A 19,420-nucleotide genomic window follows, 5' to 3' on the forward strand; every position below is an offset into this window, starting at 1 on the left:
CCGCATATGGATGCAAATGTATCTAATTTCGTTTCTGAATGTTAGATTTGTCAAAGAATAAAGAGACATCATGGTAAACAGTATGGATTACTAATGCCTTTGTCTATTCCATCTAAACCTTGGGAACATATTTCTATGGATTTCATTACTGGTTTACCAAATACTAAATCTAACCATGACATGATTTGGACAATTGTAGATAGATTTAGTAAGAAAGCATATTTCATTGCATGTAAGAAAACTTTAACAGCATCACAAGCAGCATAGTTATTTTTGAAAACTGTTTTTACTAACCATGGATTGCCAAAAGTGATTATTTCAGATCGTGATTCTAGATTTTGTAATAATTTTTGGATTACACTGTTTGCAAATCTAGGCACAAAGATTGATTTCTCATCTGCATTTCATCCAGAAACAAATGGACAAACAGAAGCCACAAATAGCACCATTCTAGATCTTTTACGTGCATATACTATCTCTAAACCTCAGACATGGGATACTCATTTGCATTTATTACAGTTTGCATACAACAATACACCGCACACATCTACAAAGAAAGCACCATTTGAAGTCATTTATGGATATATATTATCTACACATGTTGCATCTTTGTCTAATAGAATTCAGAGTGCTGATGATATTGCAACTATGCATAATAGTATTTTTGATGAAGTTAAGGATATGATTGCTAAAGCCCAACAATCATATACCAAACAAGCCAACAAGAAAAGACAAGCTATGAATTTCAAAGTTGATGATTATGTTTGGCTTAGAATAGAAAAGCGTAGACTGCAAAGTGTAGATAGACATCCAGTTGTCAAATTAGCTCCTAGATTCTATGGACCATTTAGAATCATTCATAAGATTAATGATAATGCATTCAAGTTAGAATTGCCATCTCATTGGAAAATTCATAATACATTTCATATCAGTTTTTTGAGACCATTTAGAGGCCATTTACCTATCCACCCTGTTTATGAAAACCCACCTTTATTAGATAAAGAGACTGAAATACTTGAACCAAAAGCCATCATAGACACTGACTACCTGACCACTAGAACTGGCCGAAGGTATTCTAGATATCTAGTAAAATTTAAGAACCATCATGTAGAGGAAGCACAATGGATGCACGCTAGAGACTTAAATGCTTTCCCCACTCTGTTAGCTCCACATTGAGCTAATAGCAATTGAGGTCAATTGCTATCCCACCCCGGGGGTATGATGCCAGGAGGCATATTCCACGGTGGATTCCGTGAGGTTTTACGGTGGATTCCGTAAACTTAGATGACCAGGGCTCATACACAAAGAGGATTCTTTGTGCGAGAAGTTGATGGGGACGCCTGTCCTTTTCGGGCATTTCATTAATTTAGTGTGTACATGGGTGATTCCATAGCGGGTGATTCCGCAAAATGCATATTAAATTAATAAACGTTTATGAGTTTAGAGTGCGCACTCGTAATAAATTAAGGTTAGGATTTATTTCTAACCAGTTGATTTATTTATGTATCTGAAGACTGCTAGGTATTCACTTTTGTCGGTTTAATTGTATTATTTTACTAACGATTGTGAATGCTTCAGTTGATGTGTAGAGATAGCAGCAGTGGCGAAGGAAAGCATTGGAGTCTAGCGAGTATTCGACCTTTGGACTATATTTTGATAGGCGCCACGCCTATATTTTGTTATGTCTATTGAGACATTGATTATTGATTATTATTTTGTATGCGCCTATGCGCCCGGATATGTTATTTCTATTTGGACATTGAGATTGGGCGTGCCAGACTCTATGGGCACCGTCCATTAGCTTTATTTTCCTATTTTTGTAGAAAGCAAACTCAAAAGCTAAAAGCTTGTCATATTTTTGTAAATTGGGCTATTATTGAGCATGAAGATTGAAATATACATAAAATACATGCTTTGTGAAGCGCTCACATAAGGCATGGGGGAGATTGAACCCAATTTGTCTCTTGCTTCTTGTCGTTCATGCTTTTACATTGTTTTTTGTGCAAAAAGGTAGAGTTCATTGTTCTTGGGGACCTTCAGGGATTCACTACGTGAGCATTTTGCGACCGATCTGCGCACCACCTACGAATGCAGTGAACTTACCTTAATGCTCGATCGAGTACCCTCCTCTCTCTCACACTTCGGTAGCTCCACGATTCTTGATGCTAGCTCAAGCATCCTCAAGCCTCCTCCATCTCCAAGCCTCGTCCTCCATAGCCGCACGCACAAGAGAAGATAAGAAAAGAGAAGAGGAGAAGGGGAGAGCAGATGGTGGAGAGCTTCACCCTCTTGATTCCTCACTCTCTCACACACTCACTCCCTCACACTCTCACACTCCCTCTCTCAAGAGCATACACAAGCAAGAAGGAGAGAAGAAGAGAGGAAGAAACAGACTAGCTTTTCCACACCAAAGAATGAGCTCTTCATTCACTTTTCAACTTTATATACAAAACCCTACTTCCCTTTTGGGTGGTCATTCCCTTTTTCCCTTTTTTACATGGCCGGAAGGCCCTGTTTTCCATTGTCCTTTTATCTTCCTTGCTTCCTTTTCACTACCCTTCTATATTTACAAATAGCACGGGTGAGAGCCCGGCACTCTTTTACAAGATTTTAGGGTGCGCTTTTTATGCGCCTTTCCCTTTTCGTGGTTGCCTTGGTCTTTAACGGTTGTCCTTGCGCTTTTAGCCTTTTCTCCTTCTTTTCCTTCCATTGGGTTGCCTTTTTTCTGCCTTTGCCCTGCGTATTTTCCATTTTCTTTCGCTTTCTTTGTGTTGGGGTTAACATTACCCCCCTCCTAGACGAGTGCCAGTCCCATGGCACTTATTGGCGCAGGGAGCAAGTGGTGGTATGCACTGAAGACTTCGGGGGTACAGGGGCTTGGGGTCTGCACTGGTGACCGGTTACGTGGGGGTTGGTTGGGGATGCCGCATAGGATGATTTTTTCGGCTAGCTGGATGCTGGGTGGGCAATTAGCATTGGAGGTCGATGAAGAACGAATGCCTCTTGGGTTGTGGTTGTCAAAACCTGCAATTGAAAACATGTCAGGTGGTCTCTCTCTAGGGGTAGTGCTCAGTCTTTGTATTGTGCACAAGATGTAGTTTGGGAGACAAGTCGAACTCTAAGCAAGCTGAGAGTGTTGTCCTGCACTTGAGGACCCAAACTGTGAATTAGTTCTGCGTAGGTATTATATGAGTGCCGTACGTGTGCATATTTAAATATTACGTAGTTAGAAGACTGGGCGGCGGGGGCCGTGTGGAGCAGAATTGTGGTAATGGGGAGATGAAGTACACCTTTGACATTGTGTGGAGGCGTCGTTAAGCGTGTCCCATTGTGTTCGGGACTTGCTTGCTTTTCTTCTCTTTTTTTTTTTTTTTTTGCCATGGTTACATGGGGCAGCAGTACAAGGGATGACGAGAGTTCTACTCCTCATCATCCGAATGGTGGGGAAGGGTGGGCAGAGAGCGGGGGGCCTTGGTAAGGAATTTTCGGCTTAGCAAGTAGCCTTTAGTGTGGAGGCGGGTTTTGAGGGTGGTGGTGGAGAGAAAGGGGTGGTTGCACTGTGTGAATTTGCTGTCGTTCATGTCTTCCAGCAGTGCACCACAGAAGGATGGCAAAAGAGTAGCACGCATCATGAGACGAGTCATGGTGGTGCTGTCTATGGCGTTGGAGTCAAAATAGAGGGGTGGAAGGTGGCGCTCTTGGGGTGCAAGTTCCTGGTGTACTAGGATTCGAATTAATCTAAGGTAGTTACAGGTGGTGATGAAGGTTGGGTCAGGGCAAGAAGTGAATTCAGTAAGGAATTTATTTATGGAGCTATACAAATCGGGCAGGGTGAAGAGAAGAGTGTTCCTATGGGAAGTGGTATTGGCATTATAAATGACGGGAAAGTCAAACCTGCCGTGGATGGACGGCTTAAAATCCACTCCTACCCTTCGAGGAAACGGCATAAAGGTGGGGTCGTTCCTTTTCGAAGGGAGGGTGTTGCAAAACGCCATCCACGCCTCTAAGTTGACGTCAAAAATGCATTGCCTCCAAGTGGGTTGGGAACTATAGCCTTCCACTGTGCGAGGTACTTGGAGGACTTTGTCTTGCCGAAATTCGCGGTCCTCGGTCCCCCACGTAGTTGGGTGGGCCTCACGCTCTTCTGACCATCTAGCCTTGAGCCGGGCCCCCATGGCGATGACATCCTCCACCAACTGAATGGGCAGCACCCTATTCAAGGCGGTGGGAAACTCGAAGCGTAGGTCGAAGGGGTCTCGGCTATACTCCTGCTGCTCCCAGATAATTATTTCAGTGTGGTACTCAGCGGGAGAGTCTTGGGTGCACAGTGGGAAAGGGGCAGGCTGTTTCAGGGCAGGTCTGGTCTTAAGTTTTCTTCTTGCCTTCTCCATCAGTTCCTTCCTTCGGGTGGTGTGGGCCGCTCTTCGTTCGGCGGATGCGTCATGGGGTGGCACTTCGGTTTGTTGGGGTTGAGGGGGTGGCGGGGCATATTCCTCATCTTGAGGCCCTAGTTCAAGCTCGGGCTCACCCCCTTCTGCTTGCTCCTCCTCCTGTATTTTCTCCTCAATGAACCCCAGGTCATCCATCTCCTGTGTTGTCAGTCCTGCTTGTGCCAGATATTTCCTTTGTTCCTCTAGGCTCTGTGGAGGGCCTCCTAGCTGCAGTGGTACGTGCAGGCCTGCCGCAAGGGCCCTGCGCACAATGGTTAGCTTTCTCTGCAACTGATCATTGGCCTCTTCTGTTTCTGAGTGGGTGGTGTGGAGCAGCGTGTTGATGAAGGTGCGCTGCTGAGCCATCATAGCAAGTTGGGCTGCCTCTGCTTGGTTTTCAGCCATCACTTTGTCGCCCTCCGCCTTGGCCAGCCGGCGTGCTAGGTCCCGCACTCTCTGCTCGTTATGATTTGACCATTCCCTTGCCCACCTCTCCATGTCTTCCAGGCTTTCCCCCTATCGGAGGGTCATTGCCATAAACTGTTGTTGCTGGGCTTCGAGCTCCTGGTGCAAGCGGGACTGCTCTCGGTGCTGCTTTGCAATCTGCTCATTGAGTTGGTCCCGCGTCGCCTGCAACGTGCGCACCTGTTCTGCCCTCAGTTGATCCAACTCTACAACGTATTGTCTAATTTCTTCAAGCTGGCTCTGTGCCTCCAAGTTGGTTGCAAATAGCTGGTCATTTCTGCGCTGAAGGTGGGCATTTGTCTCCCTCTCCCTGGTGAGACGCTCCATTAGGATTTTCCTTCGTCCCTCCCAGGTAGCGTCATGCTCCTTCAGGGTTTTTAGCTCCTCCGCCTCCTTGGTGCTGGCCTCCTCCCTAAGCACAGCAATTTCTTTTTGATATTCTGTTATTTGCCATACTCTGTCCAGTTGGAGGGCGGCTTGCGATTCGCGTTCCGCTGCCAACTCTTCCATCGCCACCCTCCTTTCCTGCCTGGCTGTTTGCAACTGCGCGAGCAGCTCCTTTACATAGTCATCATAGTGGCCTGTTGGGGGTGGGGAGTGGGGCATGATCGTAGTGGTGGCAATCTCCTCCACTTTTTGTCTTTTCTCCTTTGGCCCTGGCTCCAGCTCGGCCATCGCTGCCCTTTTGGCCCCTGAGATTGGGGTGGCCCCGGCTACTTCCCTTGCCAATTCTCTTTCCACCAAGAATTGTAGCCAGGTGACTACATTGCTTTCATCGACCTTTGGGGTGTGCATCAGGGCGGCTGTGTCAGGGGGCATCACCTTGAGGGGAGTGGCTTGCATGGTTGGTACGAGGAGAGGGGAGACGGGTCTGATCGGGTCTTTTCTCTTCCCTTTCGTAGGAGGCAGTGGCACAGGTTCCGTACACCAGTGCTGGGGCTGGGTGCTTCAGATTCGGATTGATATGCCCTGCCCGCTCCCTCCATGTCTTTCCTCTGCTATTCCTTGATGGAGCGACGCGTCACCAGCTCCAATTCTTCTTCTTCTGGCCTCCTCAGCTCTTGCTCAGGCCTTTTTCTTCTTTCCTCTTCTTCTATTACCGACTCTTATCGGGCCCATTTGAGCTCCTCTTTCTCTTTTCTCCTTCGCTCCTCCTCTCTCTTTCCGTGCAGGGCTTTGGTCCGTTGCTCCACTTCCCTTTCTGGTGCAGCCTGGCATTCTTCCTCCTTGTCGGTATCCGTTTCTGTTTCATCCGACTGTTCCTCCGCATGGGGCTGGGGCTGCAACGACGATTCGCCTCCTTTTCCGCCATCTCCCCATTTGTCCTCTCCCGCACGTCCCTGCCCTATTGCCTCGTGGAGGATCGCAGTGAGGGCACCTCCAAAATCTACGGTGGAGGCCTTGGAGGATGAGGCCTTGCGAGTTGATCGAGGTGAGGGGGACTCTCCTGCTACGGCCCTTCCTCCTGTTGCCAGGGCCTTTGCTGAGGCCTCAATAGTCCTTCTCACGAACCCATTGAGGTTCACCTCATCCAGTGCCTGAGCCGAGATGCTTTCGAGTAAAGGCACATTTATCCTGGACACGATGCTATTGTACCATTGATTGCTTATTATGTATTCTCTATTTAATAAATTTATATTAATAAATTAATGACTCGCTTTTCTTTAACTGTTGATGATGATCTAGCATGGCTGTGAGACCATTTAGAGACCAGTATTCCTAGTGCATCACTTAATGGGGTGATCAGAGCACTGTGATGGGGATATCTGGTACAAGTAGTACAAGTTATGAAGGGGGAAAGAAGTGTCTCCCCAGTGTAAGAGTATACACAAGAACCAAGGAGTTACACATAAATGAAGATGGATTGAGTTCTAAGAAGAGGAAGTGCATTAGCATTGTGTTTATGTATTTATGTGTGCATCCGGGGACGGCTGGGAACGTATACTTGTGTTTAATGAGCATTGCATTCATTTGGGGTCATCCTCTCCCTTACAAGTCAAGGTTTAAGTTATTTTCTTTCATTAAGAAAGACGAGAGAGATAATTCTCTCACCAAGAAAGACGAGAGACATGATCCTTTGGAAGTGAGGAGAGAAGTGGTTTTCTCTTTCTAAGGTTTAAAATGACACAAGTTTTTGTGTGGAATTCAATCTTAAGGTTGAGGCCCAAGGCAATCTAATGAAATCTCCTTATCTATGGCTCAAGGTGGTTGCATGACCACAAGTTAAGAGTACAATTTAAAAAGCTATTTTTCTTAAAATAGACATGGTGAATCCATTTTCAAAATATCTCGCGATAGAAATATGATCTCTAAAAATGGCCCATGAGGGTTATCAAAAACAACGAGATCTACAACTTTTGTGTTGGATGTTTTTTCATCCGAGCAACGCACAGAGAGATATCTCAAAATTGGCGCTGCAAAGTAGGTCTTGGAACAGCCACAACTTGCATGAAGTTCAGCCTTTCCAATCTTGGCACTCAAGTCTCTCTCCAAGAAGAGAAGCTCTTGAAAGCCTATAAAAGAGGAGGATCTCCTTGGGTGTGGGAGAGGTGAAGGAAGCATCACTTTGCATGCATCCAAGAGGAGAAGAGAAGGTGCAAGTGCTATGGAAGCTCTGCTAAAACCAAATGCTACGGAAGCTCTGGTGAAATCAAGTTCCAAGAGGAGAAAATAAGGTGCTCAAAAATAGAGTATGCATCATTTTTGCCTGCAGTTGAATCTCTGGATCAGGGATGTCTGCCAAGTTGATTCCGTCGTTGGTGTGGACTTTCACTTTGTCCATTCCCAACATGGCGTAGACGTCCCTTTTCGGCTTCTTCTCCACCTTGTTCGGAAGCCCCAGTGCTCTTTCTATCAGCTCAGGGGTCAGTTCAACCTGCACCTATTTGGTGGCTTCCGCGTCCCGCACTGTGATGGTGCCCCTGTTTTTGTTGAAGGTGCGTAGGAACTCGGCGCACAGGGTATAGTCTATCCTCTGGCCCACTACTTCCAGATACCGTTGTAAGTGGCATTGCTCCATGATTCGTCCTACCGCTGGTTCCTCGATCACCACATCTTCCAAGTTGAATATGTGGTGGAACTTCAGCTGATTGAATGCTCTGATTTCCACCGTGAGGCAGTACCGCACCTGTTCCTCCTCCGAGAAAGGGAGTTTTCCCACTTTGTCTTGACCTGCCATGGTCGCTACCTGTACATTCAGTCAATTCATTCCTTAGTATTTTTGGCAACCAATTCGTAGGACGACCATAGCAGATTTTTTCATTTATAATCATGATTTTTTCCTTTTAAACTTCTATCACCTATTTCTGCATGGCATTTTAATTTAGAGCCTTTTCATGCGTGGTTCACTTTTTAGTTTTAACATTCATGCTTGGTTTGCTTTTTAGATTTACTGCCCCATCCCCCTTGTGGAAAAGAAAAATCCGTCCCACGATTGGGGTGTGGGTGCAAGGCGTTCAGGTTGTTTTGTGGAGGAGCCAATCATAGAAGTTGGGGTTATATTTGAGGTGTGCAGAGTGGTCCAGGTCACAGGGTCGGATGCCTACGTGGGTGATGTATGTGAGGACATCAGTGAGGAAATCTCCTAAGTTGATCCTACTTGTGATGTGGAGCTCTTCTTCTACCAGGATGCGATCGAGATAGGGGTGTCCTAAGATATGATCGTCCATGGTTCGACCTCGAAGAGTGGTTAACACTCAATACGAGGTGGGCGCGACGTATGTGGGATCATACTCGGCTGTCTTGATGGCTCGGCATTGTTTGGCGTTGGTCATTATGTGGCATCCTTCCACTACCCATTTTAATCAAAGAGTGTACCACTGCTTCAAGAAGGGAGATTCAGTGTCCGCAAGGTGGGACAACGTTGCTGTTTCTTAGCTAGTGAGGCCGGACGTAGTGCGCGGGTCAAACGATGGGATGAGGCATTGCTTAATGGCTTGCTCTTTGGAGACCTCGCGAGCGAGTAGCTCAGCGGTAGAGCATGAAGCTTGTGCGAAGGCGAATTCAAAAGTCTCCCAAGAGCAAGGCATGGTGCGCACGTCTGTTGCAAGGGGTTCCGCTAACAGTCCCAAGTCTAGGCGATCATAGCTAAGGGCCAGTGCCACAAAGGTGGCGTCGAGTTGTTTGATGCAGTCCACAACGTCATCCTCCGTGTCCTCGGCGAGGTCAACGGCCAACGTTAGGAATGACTTCTGTTCATAGGAAGGCTTAAGGCCGGCGGGTGGTGGAGGTTTGCTAGGGCTAGAGGTTTTGTCGGTACAGAGCTGCTGCTGGGGGCCTGTTTGAGTCACCAACTCGGGCAATGGTCGGATGGATGGGTCGGGGTTGATCTTAGGGACCATGCTAGGGTGGTCAGCAGGGCTACTGGGTTGCGGGCCAGGGTGGTTGGGTGATACCGCCGGTGGTGGTGGCCGGTGCTTGGGCCGTTGGGCGTGTGTGACGCCTATGGGGTGACTCGCAAAGGAGTCGGATGACTGGGGTGGACTTTGCGGTTCGTAGTCTTGAAGTGTCAAAGGACAAGGCCTTGCGATTGACGTAGGAGCAGGGCCCGTGTCAGTTGGGACTTTGGGGATCCACAGCAAGGCATTCCCTTCATAGTAGCCTTGTGCACGCAGCAAGATTTTAGGGACCCATATTTGTTTAACCACGTGGCGCTTGTGATGATGGCGTTTTGGTTCTCTAGGTTTAGGTTTGTAGGTGTTTCACGGACCCGCGCGTCTAGTTCTAGGCTGATCTCGAGGCTTCTTGGGTACCCAATGCAAGAGAGCCTGTTGGGGTTTTGCCTTAGGTTTTGCGGGTTGCGGTGCATGGGGATTTGGGTGTAGTAAATATGCATGGCCATGCTCCTTAGTCCTGGGTGTGGCTATTTCTATTGGTGGCCCATTGAGTGATGCTGGGGTTACGAGGTGCGCGCTGAAAGTCGTGACAATAGCCACATTTCTGATTGTTAGGTGGATGCGTTGTGACTCATAATCAACATTGCAACGGGTCTGCTTTTTTAAAGTTCGCCTGAGCAATGACTCTGTGCCTGCCTCCCTGGCATCGGGTAGGACATAGAACAGCATGGGTATAGTTTTAGTCTCGATAGAAACGGAAACCCTGCATGTGCCGAGGAGCGGGTAGGATTGGGCCCCATATGGGTTCAATCTGGCTGTTGTGGGATGAAGCGTTGGTGCGCCAAGTTGGGTCCAATGCTCATGCGTCAAAATGTTAAAATCCGCCCCCTCATCGATCAGGGCGTTGAAGGAGCACGTCTGCTTGACCGTGACCGTGATGCGGAGGTAGGCAAGTTCTACAAGCTCATCCTCATTCTCGCCAATTTTCGTAAGTGTGGCTACTCGTATTTTAACGTGCGTTTCCACCATTGGTTGTTCATGTAGTGGGTGAGTGGGCGGATAGTACTTTTTGATTCGAGTGCCGTTAAAGAAGCCCGTTCCCTCTCCATCCAGTGTTTCCAACTCGACATTACCAGTTCGGCTGATTGCGCGGACCTTAAAGGGCCCGAGACCTCTAAATTTCATCTTCTATTTATGTCCTTTAACTGAATAGAGGAGCACTAGGTCTCCCGGCTCAAACTCTCGTTGCTTGACATGTTTGTCAAACCAGCTTTTGCGTCTAGCTTTCTCACAAATAAGTGCATGGGTGGCTAGGAGACGTACCTCTGATAGGCGTTCTAGCTCGACTAAGCGTTGCGTCCAATCCTCCCTCCCCTCCCATCGTTCTTGGAGTGCTATCCGCAGGATAGGGACAAAGAATTCTAGTGGAAGAATAGCTTGTCAAGATTGTGGGAGAGAAGGAAGGAGTCTTGCTTGAAGCTTTCTTGCTTGCATAATGGGGGAAGACACACAAGGGTGGAGGCTGAAAATAGTTTTCCTCTTCTTAGTTGTGTAAGCCAAAAGAACTTGAGTACAAAGAAATAGAAGAACCCTATATATGGGTCTCAAACCAAACTCAACTAACTAAGGTGGCATACTAACTGAGCCACGAACTAGAGTAGATAAGGATAGCTATCATGTAGCTATTATTCATGGGCGGTGTATCAACCGCGTCTGCAACTGACAAGTCGGTGACATAAATACACAACGGTCACCCTGGCGTATCACGAGTGGAGCTCGATATCTCAACACTCCCCCTCGAGCTCAATCCCAATTCCTGCACACCAAGCAGGTCTCTGAACTTGCGCAGCTTCTCTGTGCCCAATGCCTTCGTGAATATGTCAGCTACCTGATCCTCTGTGCTGACATAAACTAGATCAATAAGACCTAGTAAAACCCTCTCTCGCACATAGTGATAATGCACCTCAATGTGCTTTGTTCTAGCATGATAGACTGGGTTATTTGCCAAGTTTATACTACTCATGTCACAATAAATGACAACTGGTCCATCTGTAGACTGATGCATATCATAAAGTAGCTTATGCAACCAAGCTACCTCACATGTAGCCATTGCTGCACCCCTGTACTCAGCCTCTGTGCTCGACAAGGCAACTGTAGGTTGTTTTTTGCTGCTCCAAGTGACTGCAGCACTCCCAAAAGAGAACACATATCCACTGGTAGATCGTCTATCAGAAATACTACCAGCCCAATCAGCATTAGTGTATCCATGCAACTGTATCTGAACCCCAGTCTCATAAAATAGTCCATACTGCAATGTGGACTTCACATACCTGAGTATGCGTCTAGCCGCATCCAAATGTGGTTTCCTTGGAGCCTGCATAAACTGACTTACCAATCCAACAGCATAGCTCAAATCTGGCCTGGTAATAGTCATATAAATCAAACTTCCTACTATGCGTCTGTACATAGTAGGGTCTTCTAGAAGCTCACCTGCATCTGTGCTCAGCTTCACATTTTGCTCCAAAGGAACTGAAATAGGCTTACAACCTGTCATCCCATATTTGGACAGCATGTCCAATCCATACTGCCTCTGCAAGAGCTATATCCCACTTGGTGATCTAATCACCTCAATGCCCAAGAAATAACGCAGCTCTCCCAAATCCTTCATCTCAAACTTCTGCTTCAATAGCATTTTCACATGAAGGATATCTTCATCACTGTCACCTGTCATAATCAAATCATCAACATAAATGACAAGTAGCATAATACCTTTCTCTGTTTTTCTCACATAAAGTGAGAAATCTGCCTTGGAAATCTGAAAGCCAATAGTGACAAGATACTGTCCTATCTTGTCAGACCATGCTCTAGGTGCTTGCTTCAAGCCATACAAGGCTTTCTTCAACCTGCAAACAAACTCAGGATGAACAGCATGCACATAACCTGGTGGCTGCTCCATATAGACCTCTTCTTGCAAATCACCATGCAAGAAGGCATTCTTTACATCCATATGATGTAAAGACCATCCCTTTGATGCAGCCATAGCAATGACTGCTCTTACAGTTGCCATCCTTGCAACTGGACTGAATGTTTCTTCATAGTCAATGCCATATGTTTGTGCATATCCCTTGACTACTAATCTTGCCTTGTATCTGTTCACAGAACCATCTGCATTGTGCTTCACTTTATAAACCCACTTACAGCCAATTGCATTCTTACCTTTAGGCAAAGGTACTAACTCCCATGTAGCATTTGCTTCCAAGGCATCCATTTCTTCATCCATGGCTTTCTCCCATTTTTCTTTTCCCATGGCTTGCTCAAAAGATGTGGGTTCTGGTTCCTATATCACTTTGACCATATATGCATAGTGAATGGCTGTAAATCCATCATATTTCAGCCTATCCACAGGATACCTAGCTCTCGTAGACCTGTGCAAAGTAGGTTCACTCCCAGGTGCTCTCAAAACATCCCTGGTCTTCCTTACTCCAGGTGTAACAATAGAAGGAATACCCAACTCATCATCAATGCTCTGTTCTGAGCCACTGGATTCACCATCCACATAAGAGTGACCTGTATTCACATCAAACATGGACTGATCAACCTTCTCTTTTCCTTTTCGTGATACCTGCATACCACTATCTGCATTACTTTGAGAAGATTCTCCTGATCTCAATCTGCCTGTCCATGGTGAAGAATGTGAACCACTACTAGAGGACGCTCCAGGTCCACTAATATTTTGTGGCTGCTGCTGTGAATTTTGTGCAGCATTACCATTTTGTGCATCTACATCATCAATCACATTTACTGGTTTATACCAGCTACTCATCTCATCAAAAACAACATCTCTGCTCACTGTAAACTTACGAGTAGAAGGGTTATAGCATCTATACCCTTTTTGCTGCAGAGAGTAACCAATAAAGATGCACTTCTCAGCTTTTGGATCCAACTTGGATCTCAACTCATCTGGCACATGTACATAGGCAATGCAACCAAAAATTTTCAAATGAGAAATATCTGGTTTCCTACCAGTATACCTCTCCTCTGGAGTCATTCCATGTATTGCTGCAGTGGGAGTCCTATTCATTATGTAGACTGCTGTAGCAACTGCTTCAGCCCAATAAAAATCTGGCAAGTCTTTTTCATTGAGCATGGCACGAGATACCTCTCCAATATGCCTGTTTTTCCTTTCTGCAATTCCATTTTGTTGTGGGGTATAACTGCATGAATATTGCTGCTTTATGCCATGCTTCTGCAAGAACTTTGCAAACTCATTTAAGAGGTACTCTCCCCCTCCATCTAACCTTAGGCATTTTATTTGCAGACCTGTTTCTTTTTCAGCCATAGCTTTAAGGGTTTTGAAATGCCCAAAAACTTCACTTTTCTTTTTCATAAAATACACCCAAACTTTTTTGCTATAGTCATCAATAAAAGTGACAAAATAATGACAGCCTCCAAGAGATGCAGCTTTAGTAGTCCACACATCAGAGTGGATTAATTCCAATGGCTTCTCACTCTCTTGAACATGTCTAGGAAATGGTTTCCTTGCCTGTTTTCCAAACTGACAGGCTTCACATACCTTATGCATTTCTGCAACCTTGAATTTTGGAAATCCTGCAACAATATTTTGGGCCTGCATTGATTTAAGTCGCTGTACATTAACATGACCAATGCATTTATGCCATATATCAATATCTGCAACTACACCGGTCCCATGTGCAAACATTGCTGCACTCAATTCAAACATGTCTGCATCCAACGTAAACATTCTGCCCTTCTTCTTTCCTTTTGCTATCAAGCGACCTTTATTTTTCATATCCTCAACAAAGCATCCATGAGGATTAAATCTGACCTGCAAGCCCTGCTCAACCATTTGACCGACAGAAACCAGATTCTTGGTGATATTCGGGACATGAAATACATTGGACAGGTATTTCTTTTTCCCATCCTGCATAGACAAGGGAATTTTTCCAATCTGCACAATAGGATGTGTAGTATCATCACCAGTCTCCACAAATCCTGGTTTTTCCATTTTCCTTGCATCCTCCATCCATTCTGCATGACCTGTCATGTGGTTTGATGCACCTGAGTCAACATACCATACATCATTGCTTTCTTCTGCACTTGTCACATAATTGTTTATGTGCTGCACCATGAACAAATGCTCATTTCTATCATCACCCTGTCTGCTAGAAGATGCATAATTCCCTTGTTGCAGTTTTCCATTCATGATGTCATTCTGCTTTTTATAGCAGTCTTTAGCCATATGACCCATTTTACCACAGTAGTAGCATTCAACATTACTGTTTGTATTTTGACCTCTTTGCCATCCACCACGACCTCTTTGGCTCCCCCTGCCTCTAGAGTTACCACGTCCTCCTCCATAGGACTGGTTTTCTTGAGTTTGCTGCATATTCTGATTTCTGCCACGGCCTCCAAATCGGCCTCCTCTACCTCTGCCTCTACCTCTTCCAGCATTTGAGTAGAAGACAACTTCTTTTGAAGTTCCTCCTGAAGAAGATGCACCACCATTTCTTTGCTCCTCAGAAATTAGAAGAGCAATCAGCTCCTTAAAATCAGGAAATCTTTCACGAATTGAAATGGATGTCCGAAACTGTGCATAATCCTTTCCTAGACCACTCAAGGTCACAGAAACTAAATCATCATCTTCCACTGGCGACCCGATGGAAGCAAGTGCATCTGCAATCTTCTTCACTTTCATGTGGTAGTCATTGATGCTAATATTTTCTCTTTGCACATTATGCAACTCTTGCTTGAGCTGCATTTTCCTGGCTTGCGTATTTGTGCTATACATTTTTGACAAAGTATCCCATGCCTCCTTTGGCGTACTTGCATCCTGAATATGCACAATCATAGAGTCTGAAATGCTAATAGACAGCCAGTACATAACTTTCCTGGCTCTCTCATGCCATGTTTTAAATGCTTGCATTTGCTGTTGATTGGGAACATCAGGAAGAACTGGTTCTTCTTCATTTCCTGCAACAAATTTCCAATATCCTTTTCCCATAAGGAAATTCGTCATTCTAAACTTCCATGCTTGGAAGTTGTTCTTCTCAAGCTTTTCAGTGACAATCTGTGAAAGAGAATCAGATGCCATTACAGAACACTGCAAAAAATTATGTCACTACAAAAAACACAGCTTTACCCTCACAAGGGAAAATCTGCAAAACTGGCGAAAGTGATATTTGACCACATAGTCACTTCCTAGTGACGATTTTGCATCAACAGGCAACAGGGATGATTCTGTAACTCCCAATGTCTCTGCACACAAGCATACGATGCAATTTCTACAGTAACTTTTCACCGACTTGTAGAACAGTGGCTGCACAGCATAAAATTGGGCCTTTTTCTAAGTGCGTGCAGAGAACTTCCGCCTCCAAAACAGGCCCCGAAATGGCCTCAAATCAAAAAAACAAGGTCACCGCGGGCTAAAGCCCTCGCCCGCAGCATATATTGCCCTCTTGCTTCACCGCGAAGGGCGTCTCAACCTGAGACAATACACTCCTGCACTTTCCGGCTGTGCTACCTACAGAGATCTGCTCCCAAAACAGAAAATGAAAGCAACACTGCTCCTCTTACCAAAACACCGCGAGCTTAGCTTGCTTTCTTGAGCTCCTTACCACGAACAAGGCTCTGATACCATGCCAAGATTGTGGGAGAGAAGGAAGGAGTCTCGCTTGAAGCTTTCTTGCTTGCACAATGGGGGAAGACACACAAGGGTGGAGGCTGAAAACAGTTTTCCTCTTCTTAGTTGTGTAAGACAAAAGAACTCGAGTACAAAGAAATAGAAGAACCCTATATATGGGTCTCAAACCAAACTCAACTAACTAAGGTGGCATACTAACTGAGCCACGAACTAGAGTAGATAAGGATAGCTATCATGTAGCTATTATTCATGGGCGGTGTACCAACCGCGTCTGCAACTGACAAGTCGGTGACATAAATACACAGCGGTCACCCTGGCGTATCACGAGTGGAGCTCGATATCTCAACATAGCTTCGGTCCCATAGGTGAGCCTAAAAGGCGTTTGTCCGACGGCCGTCTTATAAGATGTTCGGTAGGCCCACAGGGCTGCCATCAACTTGTTATCCTAGTCACTTCGTGAGGTTGAGACTACTTTGGTCAGGACAGTGATGAGAATTTTGTTGGTTGACTCAGCCTAGCCGTTAGCCTAAGGGTAGTATGGTGAGGATTTGCGATGGATAATGAGGAAAGTGGATAGGAGATGGGCTATCACTTCGTTGATGAAATGCGTTCCCTAGTCGCTGACCAATTCGATGGGGCACCCAAAACGCGAGATTACTTGTTTCCATAAAAACTTGGCAGTCGTCCTAGCGTCGTTTTTCCGTGTGGCCCTCGCCTCCACCCATTTGGTGAGGTAGTCCGTGGCCACCACGATGTATTTGGCCTGTGAATATTGTGCCGCAGGGTTGATGGGTCCTATGAAGTCAATTCCCCACTTTTCAAAAGGTTGGCGAGCGATGACCGGGGTTAACTCCATCTGATCTTTACGGACTGGGACCCTTGTCCATTGGCACTCGTCACAATGTTTGACAAATTGTGAGGCATCACGGAAGAGAGTGGACCACCATAGCTGGGACTGTAACACCTTTCGTGCTGAAGTATCCCTGCTAAAGTGTCCTCCTGCAATACCGTTGAGCGCCTCTGAGAGCACATCGTGCATTTCATGCTCACACACACATCTACGTAGCAGACTGTCTTGCCCCAGCCTATAGAGCTGGCCTGCAATCAACTGATAGGGCTGGATCTTTAGGATTAATCGCCTAAGTCGTGCCCGTTCTATCGGTCATTCGGGCAGCCCATGCTCGAGTACTTGGACTATGTCTTCTGCCTAGTATGGTGTCAGGTTGGCCCTGAATAGGTCTTTTTCGTCGGATACGCAGAATAAGTGGCTGTCCGGTAATTCGTCCACTATGCCTTGTCCAGCAGCTTCTCCTGTCGGTACTCGGGACAGATGGTAAGCCATGTAGTGTTGTCTTCCCTTCCGTACTACCACTGAGAAGTCGAATTCCAGGAGCAGGAGAAGCCATCAGGCTATACGTCCTGTAGCATAAGGTTTGTTGACTAGATAGAGCAGGGCTTAATGGTCCACAAAGAAGGTGAAGGGGGTGGCTAGCAAGTAATGCCAGAACTTCTTCACGGCGAATACCATGGCTAATCCCTCCCTTTCCGTTGTCGAATAATTCATCTCTGTTTCAGTGAGCTGCCTACTCGCAAAACTCACTGGGTAATCTAAGTTATGCTCACCAGGTTGGCATAGCACTGCCCCCACGGTGAACTTAGAGGCGTCGATGTGTACGTGAAACGACATAGTCCAATCTGGGGGTCGTAGGATAGGTGCCGTGGTTAGGGATTTTTTCAATTCCTCATAGGCTCGTCGGCAGGTTTCGGTCCACTCGAAGGCAATTAGCAGCTTGTACAGTGGCCTAGCAATCAACACGTAGTTCAGTACAAACCGTCGGTAGTATCCTGTGTGACCAAAGAAGCATTGAACTCCCCTATAACTACTTGGGGGTGGGAGGTCCGTGATAACCTTGACCTTTGAGAAGTCCGTGGCAATGCCGTTCTTGGATACCACGTGTCCCAAAATGCATCCGTGCTTTATCCAAAACTGACATTTCAGGGGGTTGAGAGAAAGACGGTATAAACGGCACTGTTTGAAGACTGCACGGAGTTTTTCGAGATGCTGGTTCTAGGCCGAATGGACACACAAGTCATCGACGAAGACCTCTAACTCCTTGCGAAGCATGTCCTTGAATATGGTGCACATGAGGCGTTGGAAAGTGGCGGGGGCATTGGTTAGCCCGAATGGTATGACCACATAGGCAAAGACGCCCCACTCAGTGGCAAAGGTGGCCTTGTGCCTATCCGCAGGGTGCACTTGCACCTGATTGTATCCCGAGAAGCCATCTAGGAAACTGTAGGCTTCCTTACCTGCCACCCTCTCAAGCACGTGCTCGGTGTATGGTAAGGGATAGTTATCTCTCTTTTTCGCTGCGTTTACTTTCTTGTAATTGACGCACACTCGAATCGTGCTGTTTTTCTTCATCACAATGACTATGGGTGATACCCAGTCCGTGTGCTCAATTTCGTAAATGAATCCGGCTCGCATCAACTTGTCAATTTCCTCCTTGATAGCATGGGCGTGCTTTGGATTCATGGGGTACGGTCGCTGCTTGACCAGCGTTGCATCTGTTGTCATGGGTATGTTGTGAGTCACAACACTCGGATCTACCCCATGTAGCTCATCTAAAGACCAAGAAAACACATCCCGATACTCCTGCAAAAGAGTGATGAGACTGGATTCTTCCTCCATGGTCAGGTCCTCGGCAATGAACACTGGTCGGGGTGTTTCTCGTTCCAAGGCTAGGTTTATCTCCTTGACCTTGGTTGGCCCTTCGATGGGTTCGCAGGTTTGCCCTTGGCGCTTGGCACTTAGCAGAACCACCACCCTATCCCCTCTTTTGAATTTTGAAAAGTGCTTAGGAAGGTCTTGTGGCTTCCTTTGCTCCTCCGATCGCACATTGTCGGGACGCTTTGCTTCATTCTGTTGTAACCGTCGGCGCCTCAGGTGGATGGGTAAGTCTCCCCTGGTGCGTCTGGTCATGGGTGGCCTAGGGATTTCTGGGTCATCCTCTGAAGTAACTTCAGATTCAGAGTCGAATTCCCCATTTTCACTAGGGGAGGTGGTCTCCCCTGGCGGCCGCAGTTCGGATGGCGACTCGGTTCTAAGCATGGCTGCCGTTTTTGGTTGGGTCACGCCGGCCTACTTAAAATCCATAGCTCCCATCTGTTCCAACCAAACATGATCGCATTTTGCACACATGACTCCTTGGTCTAGTCTAAGGGCCAGCCTCGGCTGCGATTTTGCATTTGCTCGGATTTGCTCAATCTCTCGCCCTTCGGTGTCATATTCTACGGTGTCCATCTCACCCTCACTTCCTTTATCGAAGGGTTGGCAATCTTCGTATTCGTCACCGGAATCCACCTCGCTAGTCTACTCATCGTCCTCTAAGGCCTGCTCTGCCTCATTTTGTTGGTCGGGGACCAATGCCCAATTGTATTTGAGATTTAGTTCGTGCACTCTGGTCCACTTCCATTCGGGTTCCTCCAAGAGGTCTTGGAGCGGCCTGAGATTGGTGGCTGTGTTGCGT

Source organism: Lygodium microphyllum, chromosome 29 (assembly GCF_053477565.2).
Source record: "Lygodium microphyllum isolate KBCC chromosome 29, Lygodium_microphyllum_v1.1.10, whole genome shotgun sequence".
Classification (NCBI taxonomy): Eukaryota; Viridiplantae; Streptophyta; class Polypodiopsida; order Schizaeales; family Lygodiaceae; genus Lygodium; species Lygodium microphyllum.